Source organism: Xyrauchen texanus, chromosome 3, assembly GCF_025860055.1.
Source record: "Xyrauchen texanus isolate HMW12.3.18 chromosome 3, RBS_HiC_50CHRs, whole genome shotgun sequence".
Lineage (NCBI taxonomy): Eukaryota > Metazoa > Chordata > Actinopteri > Cypriniformes > Catostomidae > Xyrauchen > Xyrauchen texanus.
The window spans coordinates 6,137,240-6,146,913 of record NC_068278.1 but is presented as its reverse complement, the minus strand read 5'-3'; the positions used below and the strand labels follow the sequence as shown (position 1 = coordinate 6,146,913).

Below are 9,674 nucleotides of genomic sequence, written 5' to 3'. Positions count from 1 at the left end.
GTGGTCCGCCAAGGGACAGAGGAGCGGTTGTCGTCCACCGGGGGGTGGAGGAATGGCTGAGGACCGGGTGGGTGGCGTCCCCACAGCAGCTAAAGAAGAGAGTTTTCTCTCTCTCTCTCTCTCTCTCTCTCTCTCCCGCTTGCTCTTTCTCTCTCCCCCTCGCTCCACTTGTCTCAGATTTACAGGGGGTGGGGAGGACCATTGGGTGGCAGAACTTCCAGAAGGGCAGTGTCTCCCCTCCAGAAATGGGTGGGGGGGAGTAAGCCAGTCCGGATGGTGCCCTGGCCTGTATCGGGCAGTGGAAGAGTGTGACGAGGAGGAAGGAATCGCCGGGCCGTGAGGATGCACACCCGGCACTGAGTTGCGTAATCAGCAGGAGGGAGATAAGGGAAGAGAGACGCACACAAAGACAAATGTATGCCCGAGGACCCATTGACATTCTTGGAAAGTTGCCTGCAAAAAAAACGAGACCCATAGACCTTACCATCATAATAGCTACCACTAATTCAGGCCCAGTTCTCCATAGAAATTGTCTAAGACATGATAGAATCCTCTGGGCTCATACAGCCACAACTCATATTCATCATAGGGTTACCAGGCAGTGGAAAAGGCACTTAGACAGCAAAAATTGCACATCACTATGATATTGTGCATGTGTCGGTGGGGGAAATTTTAAGGAACCAGTTGTTGCATCATACCCCCAGTGACAGGAAATGGAAGTTGATTGCTCAGATCATTGCCAATGGAGAACTGGCACCTCAGAAGACCACCATTGAAAAGCTGAAACATCAGTTTATTGAGAAGCAGGATGCCAAAGAATTTATTGTAGATGGATTCCCCAGAGAGATCACAGGCATTTACCTTTGAAGAGCAGATTGGCTCTCCAGACATGGTCATCTTGCTTGCCTGCTCCAATCAGCAACTCCATATCATCTTGAGAAGAGAGCCTCCCAACAGGGTCATCCTGACAACATTACTATTGAGAAGAGACTAGATACTTTTAAGCACAACATCACACTTATAGCCAAGTACTACCAAGAGAGAGGTCTTATTATAAGGGTGGAATGCACACGTTTGGCAGCTGTGCACCTCCCTCCCTCTCTTGAACGAGCGTCTCCGGCTCCTCTTTATCCCTCTGCCGGCTGTATGTGGTAACTCAGTGCCAGGCGTCTAACCTAATGACCCGGCCCCAACCTCCTCCTTGTCACAGTGTCTTTGATTTTTCTGTTCGTACATCTCATCCTTGCATCTTTTTATTTTGACTTTTAAGAGGGATGAGCTAAGATGAATGTAAAGGATGTGAGGAAAGGAGACAAGGATGCAAAATTAAAGAAAAGAGAAGCACCCATTGTTTTGCAATTAGCTTGATATTCCCTTCACATTTGTGCAGAAATCAAACTCTTAACGTTTTAAATGTGATAAGACCAGCATTCATAAATAATCAAGAGTGCTGATCTATTGATTGCTTATCAATTGCCTATCAATAAGATTATTTGTACAAAGGATCCTGGATCACCACTTTTAACTCCAAATCTAGCACTGACTAGCATTTTTTAATTTTTATGCCAGGCTTTATCGCTATGAGAAAGAAATTCTTATCCTTCTTTAGACACTCAGATTCAGGTTCACTTCTTTATATCTGCATAAGCACACTCGTGTTCGTTGTGCTGAAAATGTGGGGAGTGACAATTTTTAACATGATTTCAGCCATGTTGATGGAGGTGATTCTGAAATAGGAGTGACCAGAGGATGACTAACTATGACCAGCCAGAGGAAATGGACTGACCTCTCAGGTTAATGTTTCACCCGTTTCATAGGAACAAAACACACTTGAGTTGCAGCTCTCAGAATTAATGGAGAGACTCAATAACATTTCTCTAAAAGCCAATGAAGAGGTAAATTATTTGTAAAATGATGGTTCAGGACTAAATTAACATAGGTTTCCATCATAAATTAGTTTTATGATTCATTGGGAGTAGTGATCTGACTTTTGTTTCTATCTGTAACTGATGATTTGATGCTTAATGAGGTAAGTGCCTTTGTTTTACACATTTACATTTGAATGCTAATCACATATATAATACAAAGTTGGAGTTATAATGTTTTTCTAAAAACAGAAAAGCTAAAACATTTTATCTTCATTTGTTTTAAAATATTTGGGTAGTTTTAAACTGAAATTACCCAAAGCTTTCAGATGCCTGGGGGGAAGGCAGGAATACAGTTTTAAACTGCCAAACTTGTGATTCATGGAAAAATTATTATTATAAATGGCATACATTTGCAAGTTAAAAGATACATACATATAAAATTGAAATATATTTGAATGTGATCAGCACTTTGGCATTCATTGTCATTTTTGTCACTTTTTGTCTTTTGGCCTCAATTGTGAAACATGAAACTTTCTGTATAAGTTGTTCGTTAAAAAAAACACTGTCAACGTAAATTGTTGCATCAAGTTGAATGTTGTTTTATGACAATTTTTACGAGTGATGCACACTTGTTCTGCTTCTGTTTGTGAATAAGGCCCATTGTTTTTATTATGTATCATTTTACATTATATGCCTTACAGACCCTGTACAAGTCCTAGATTATGTGTACATAATATTTGTCCCCATACTTTATTTAAAGTCACACAAAAAAACAAGCATTAATCAAAGTTTGCAGAATGTGCAGATCATGCACCCCATTCACTTACATAAACCACCCTTTACCTTTTTTTTCCTAGGACTTGACCAGTATTTTCTGTGGAATAGCTAAATCCTGCTTGAGCATATATCTTGAGTTAATTAGTTGAATGCACCTGGGAAGTGAGTCTAAACTAGCCACAGTATCACAAACAGATCCAGCAGTGGGAAGGTTAGTCATGTGGAAAAGTCCAGATTTCCCTCACTCTCAGCCTAAGATAAACCATGGGACTTACAGTATATGAACAAAAAGTGATAACCACCAACAGTTATTTCAGTGAACAGTTATTTAGCATGTTTAAGACTGATCCAATAATAAGTCATTAAATTACTGCATCTTGAGGTAGTGTTCCATGGCATATGCTATGTTGTATACTGCACATTTTGGCAAAGGTAGTAGGTCAGGGGGTCTTAAACTCAAATTACCTGGTGGCTGTTTGACCAGCGGTATTCTTGTTCACTTGCAAGCTAAACAGCTGCAAGAAATACAAGTTTTTATACAACCATGAATTGTAGCCATAACATTTAATGGCACAGTTATGCAATAGCATACAACTTACAAAACGTTTAGTGATGGATGTGAGCAGTTAGGCTTGAGTTAGGCTTGTGAGCAGTTATGTTGTGGTCAACTGGACTGCAATTTAACATTTAATGTAATAGAGCCTGTAATAGAGTGCAACAGCACCTGCCCACTTTTTCAAAAGTAGGTATAGCTGCAGGCTGGAGACCTCCAAATGGGGCGAAATTTTACTCCAAAAGGGGTTTGCTCCAACTCACAACACTCACAGATAAAGTGTTAAGCAAGAGGCTCCCAATATCTATGATGACGGTTTGGATCCCCCGCCACTTTTTGGAGCAACGCCTGCAGCTATATTCTTTTCACTTTTTCAGGTGTCTTGATTCCGTTAGTATTTTTCTATAAGGTTTTTATTAAAATCCTCCATAAAAAAAGTTCTAAGCCATGAACCAATTCAACAAGCTCCAAAGTGAATAACAATATTACAAACATTGATTGGAAGCCAAAAAGAATGTGAAAATTGGACAGAAAGACAAACGTAGCCTACAAGACTGCATAATGAAGCATTGCGAATGATGGAATTTTATTTTAAAGAATGGGAAAAAATATAAAACTCTGGATTTAATTCAATTATTCATCTAATTTAGTTGATTATACATTGTGGTGGGGTGAGCATGAGACAGCGTCTTTTGGAATAAATAATAAACATAACATTTCCAAAAAGTTGTATAAATAGTGTCCAAGGGGAAAAGTGTCCAAAATAAATGGGAATCTAATAAATAAATGCCTGCGGTGAGAGGGGGCTTTGTGTTGGAAGGGGGGAGTGTCGACATGAATGGCCCAATGGCCCAGGAATGAGCGGGGTCCGACGGCCACACACGCTCCTCTATGTGGCTTCTGTAGCGGCCTGTTTTCACAAGGAGTGCGGCGAGTGTGAGTCTCTTCTCGGCTGCGTTAAAAACCAAAAGTAGCTGCCTTGTTGCCTCACTGACCTATCAGTGAATGACTTCACAGAAATCGTTTATGTATGAAGGTACCTCTGGAAACTGGTTTTGGAAAGGCTTCTTAGGCAGCGCTACATCACATCATTGTTAGAATACCAGCATTCATTCAGTCCAACTGAACAACAAAGGTCTAATAGTCTAAAACAAAATCAATAAAGTTTTAGCGATAACCAAGCTGATCTTTAATAACAACAATACAAATTTCTTGCTAGAAATGGAATCAAAATTTCCTTTTCGGACACCATTTTCTTCAGTTCAGCCCTTGCTCATAGGATTTTGCTGCCCTTTGCTGCCTTCAAAAATGTATGTGATGAAGGTATCTCAGTAGACAGGATGTGATGAGAACATTAAATTCGGATGTGCCTTGGTCCCTTCCTACCTCTGTGTACAGCCTCCGCAGGCAGCATTTAAATGGTTTCGGACACAGCCCTTGTCTCCAGCCCATTCCCATTGTAAGCCTGGCTGAAGGACGGCCCTAAGAGGGATGACTAGAGGGAGTTCCACCACAATGCATTGAATCAATATATAAAAAAAACATATTGAAAAATACTGAGACACAAATGTATAAATAGTTTGTGAGTGTTGGTAGACTCAGTTGTGTCACAGTCCATCATGGGAGTGGGAGGTCGCTACCAGTCTGGTTTGGTGCGCTTTGTTGGCTGCGTTTCTCTGATTGATGGCTCTTTCTCTGCTGGATCATGGATATTGTAGTTCTTTACCAGGAATTCAACACAATTTTTAGTAAGTTAAGTTGAAATAACACAAAATGATGGCTTCAACAGAAGCGTATATCTCCGATTAACATCCTCAGAGCTCATGGTATGTCTGTCTTTAAAGGTTTATAATGTAAGTTATCATTAAAGACCAATTCGCCTATTGGGAAAATGAATGAGATTATTACTTGCGTAACCCAACTGTTGTGCTCTATTAAAAATAAAAACTTTAAAGAAAGTGAAAATAACTGGATTTTAGGGTAAACTATTACCGCTTGTGGAGCCACATTACATCTCCCACTTGCCGGTAATTTGAGATGCCTGCAGCAGGTAATTCAAGTATTCTATTCATATAGAAAATCTGCAGAAATAGTACAAGTGTCATGTTATGTCTCACTTCTGTTCTTTCCCTCTACTCTGTCTCCCTCTGTTGGTCGTTCTATGTTACTTTCCCTCTCCTTTCCTCCGCTCCCAGCTGTTTCTCATATTCCCTGAGTTCCTCATTAATCCACCTGTTCCCTCTTTCCTCTGATTAGCTCTCTATTTCTCTCATCGCTCTCACTACATTCTCTGTCGGATTCTCACTCTGTGTTACTATCTCTAGAAGCAACTACAGCCCTGTGTGTCTCTGTCCAGAGTCCTGTCCTGTTGGCATCCGCCGTCACTAAACTGTTCACCGGTAAAGGCCATTCCCTATCTCTGTGCCCAGTTACCTGACGCCACGAGAGAGTGGTACTCTTCAGCTACCCGTGGACTAACTACAGCTCGAAGGAAGCATTTGTTTTGCCATTTTGTTATCGCCCTCTCTGCGGGCTGCTTTTGTTTGTATTCCTCTCAAGGAGAAGACTTTGTGTTGACCTTATTTTCTGAGCTTCATTAAAGACTCTGTTTTTATACATCGCTTTTGGGTCCTCACTTACCTTCATAACAGAAGAATCCGACCAAGATGGACCCAGCGACTCCGGATCCTTTACGGACTGCCGTCAGGTTCCAGGGCGCGATGCTGGGCAGACACGAGATGGAGCTATCTGCTGCGCAACATGCCGTCGAGACCCTGGCTGCTCGAGTCGCCCACCTCACAGGTCAGGTACACCTTCTTCGCCTTGATTCATCGGTCGCCTCCAAGACTCCTGTGCCTCCTGAACCCAGGATCAATAACCCGCCGTGCTATGCTGGTGAGCCCACAGAGTGCCGCGAGTTTCTCACCCAGTGTGATATAGTTTTTTCTCTCCAGCCCACTACTTATTCCCAGAGCAGAGCCCGCATCGCCTACGTAATATCTCTCCTTTCTGGACGGGCTCGAGAGTGGGGAACTACCATCTGGGAGGCGAAAGCTGTATGTACTAACTGTTATCAGGATTTCAAGGAGGAGATGATACGGGTTTTTGACCGCTCTGTTTTTGGGGAGGAGGCATCCCGGGTCCTGTCGTCTTTGTGTCAGGGTAAGCGGTCCATTACCGACTACTCCATTGAGTTCCGTACTCTCGCAGCCTCCTGTGACTGGTATTTGGATGGTCTCTGCATGGAGGTAAAGGAGGAGATTCTTTCCCGAGAGGTACCCTCCCGCATGGATGCTGTGATCGAGCTCGCCATTCGCCTAGAGAGGCGTTTCGATCGCCGTCGCCGAGCTCGCGACCAGGAGGCTACATTTTCATTTGCACCCCTCTCCGCTGCACTACCACCCTCCTCCACCACCTTGGTTCCTGAGCCCATGCAACTGGGGGGCATTCACATTTCGGCTAAGGAGAAGGAGCGGAGGATCACCCACCGTCTCTGCCTCTACTGCGGTTCTGCCGCACACTTCGTGACCTCCTGCCCGGTAAAGGGCCAGTGCTCGCCAGTAAGAGAACAGCTACTGGTGAGCGCTACTACTCTGGCCTCTCCTTCGAGGTCTTGCACCACTCTTCCTGTCCATCTCCGCTGGACGGGCTCTGCTGCCACCTGCAGGGCGTTGGTTGACTCTGGCGCGGAGGGCTGCTTCATGGACGACACCTGAGCTCGGGAACATGGTATCCCTCTCATGGACTTATGTCAGCCCACAGCCCCGTTTGCCCTGGACGGCAGTTCCCTTCCTAAGATTCAGCGTGAGACGGTACCCCTTACCCTCACTGTCTCCGGTAATCACAGCGAGACCATTTCTTTTTTTATTTTTCAGTCCCCTTTCGCCCCTATTGTTTTAGGCCATCCCTGGTTAGTTCAACATAATCCCTCTATTAATTGGGCTAAGAATACTGTCCTTTCGTGGAATGTCTCTTGTCATGTTGAATGTTTAATGTCTGCTGTTCCCCCTGTATCCTCTGTCTCTGTTTTTTAGGAGGAGCCTGGTGATTTGTCGGGAGTACCGGAGGAATATCACAATCTGCGAACGGTGTTCTGTCGTTCCCGGGCCACTTCCCTCCCCCCCATCGTTCTTATGATTGTAGTATCGAACTTCGTCCAGGTACCACCACCCCCGGGGTAGACTTTACTTGCTGTCGGCTCCCGAACGCCAAGCTCTCGAGAATTATCTATCCGTAGCTCTCGAGGCCGGTACTATTGTCCCCTCCTCTTCTCCCGCCGGGGCAGGGGTTTTTTTTGTGCAGAAGAAGGACGGTTCCTTACGTCCCTGCATTGATTATCGAGGCTTGAATGACATAACAGTTAAGAATCGTTACCCGCTCCCTCTTATGTCATCAGCTTTCGAGATCCTGCATGGAGCCAAATTTTTCACCAAATTGGATCTGCGTAACGCTTACCATCTTGTGCGCATTAGGGAGGGGGACGAGTGGAAGACTGCGTTTAACACTCCGTTAGGGCATTTTGAATATCGGGTTCTCCCGTTCGGCCTCGTTAACGCCCCTGCCGTTTTTCAGGCACTAATCAATGACGTCCTGAGAGACATGCTAAACATCTTTGTTTTCGTTTATCTCGACGACATCCTGATTTTCTCTCCGTCTCTCCAGATTCATGTCCAGCATGTGCGTCGCATCCTCCAGCGCCTTTTAGAGAACCGTCTTTACGTTAAAGCTGAGAAATGCACCTTTCATGCCGCCTCCGTTAATTTCCTCGGCTCTGTCATTTCTGCAGAGGGCATTAAGATGGATTCTGCTAAGGTCCAAGCCGTTTTAGACTGGCCCGTTCCTAAGTCGCGCGTCGAGCTGCAGCGCTTTCTCGGTTTCGCAAACTTTTATGGACGATTCATTCGTAATTTCAGTCAGGTGGCTGCCCCCCTGACTGCCCTTACGTCTGTCAAGTCATGCTTCAAATGGTCCGGTTCCGCCCAGGGGGCCTTTGATCTCCTCAAGACCCGCTTCACGTCCGCGCCCATCCTTGTTATGCCTGATTTGTCCAAACAGTTCGTGGTCGAGGTTGACGCGTCAGAGGTGGGCGTGGGTGCCATCCTCTCCCAACGCTCTCCCTCGGACAACAAGGTCCATCCGTGTGCGTACTTTTCGCATCGCTTGTCGCCGCCTGAACGTAACTATGACGTGGGTAACCGTGAGCTGCTCGCCATCCGCCTAGCTCTAGGCGAGTGGCGACAGTGGTTGGAGGGGGCGACCGTTCCTTTTGTCGTCTGGACTGACCACCGGAACCTGGAATACATTCGCTCCGCCAAACGACTCAACGCGCGCCAGGCTCGTTGGGCTCTGTTTTTAGCCCGGTTCGATTTCGTTATTTCCTACCGCCCTGGTTCCAAGAACACTAAGCCCGATGCCCTGTCACGTCTCTATTCCCCCGAAGTCTCCACGGACCCCGTGGGGATTCTCCCTACAGCCCGTATCATTGGGTCAACTGTCTGGGGAATAGAGAGGCAGGTTAAACGAGCGCTCGCTTTCACTCCCTCGCCGCGCACCTGTCCTAGACACCTCCTCTTCGTTCCCGCCCCCACCCGCCTGGCCGTTCTTCAGTGGGCTTACTCGGCCAAATTGGCTGGTCACCCCGGCATTCGGGGCACGCTCGCTTCCATTCGCCAGCGTTTTTGGTGGCGGGAACGCGACAGCGCCGTTTCGTGGCGGCTTGTTCCGTCTGCGCGCAGACTAAATCCGTGAACTCTCCTCCGGCCGGACTTCTCAGACCACTTCCCATCCCCTCTCGACCGTGGTCACACATCGCCTTAGATTTAATTACCGGACTCCCTGCGTCGGCGGGCAATACTGTCATTCTCACTGTCGTCGATCGATTTTCTAAAGCGGCCCATTTTATTCCCCTCACTAAGCTCCCTTCTGCCAGAGAGACGGCGCAAATAGTCATCGAGAATATTTTCAAGATTCATGGCCTCCCCTCTGATATTGTTTCGGATAGAGGTCCGCAATTTACGTCCCAGTTTTGGAAGGAGTTTTGTCGCTTAATTGGGTCTTCCGTCAGTCTCTCGTCCGGCTTCCACCCTCAATCTAACGGTCAAGCCGAACGGGCCAATCAGACTGTCGGCCGCATCTTGCGCAGCCTATCTTTCTGTAACCCCGCGTCCTGGTCCGAACACCTTCCCTGGGCTGAATACGCCCATAACTCGCTTCCGTCGTCTGCTACCGGCCTGTCTCCTTTTCAGAGCAGCCTCGGGTACCAACCTCCGCTGTTCTCATTGCAAATCGGCGACTCCAGCGTCCCGTCCGCTCAAGCTTTTGTCCAACGTTGCGAGCGCACCCGGAGGGGTGTTAGATCAGCTCTCTGCCGTTATAGGGGACAGACTGTGAGGGCGGCTAACAAGCGTAGAACTAAGAGCCCCAGATATTGTCGCGGCCAGAGGGTATGGCTTTCCACCCTTAACCTTCCCCTTAAA

At 46.3% G+C, this 9,674-nt stretch overlaps 1 pseudogene; it reads left to right on the top strand.

Moving 5' to 3' along the window:
- The first annotated feature begins 52 nt into the window (after positions 1-52).
- Positions 53-1,155, top strand: LOC127621793 (adenylate kinase isoenzyme 5-like; annotated as a pseudogene).
- The last annotated feature ends 8,519 nt before the right edge of the window (positions 1,156-9,674 follow it).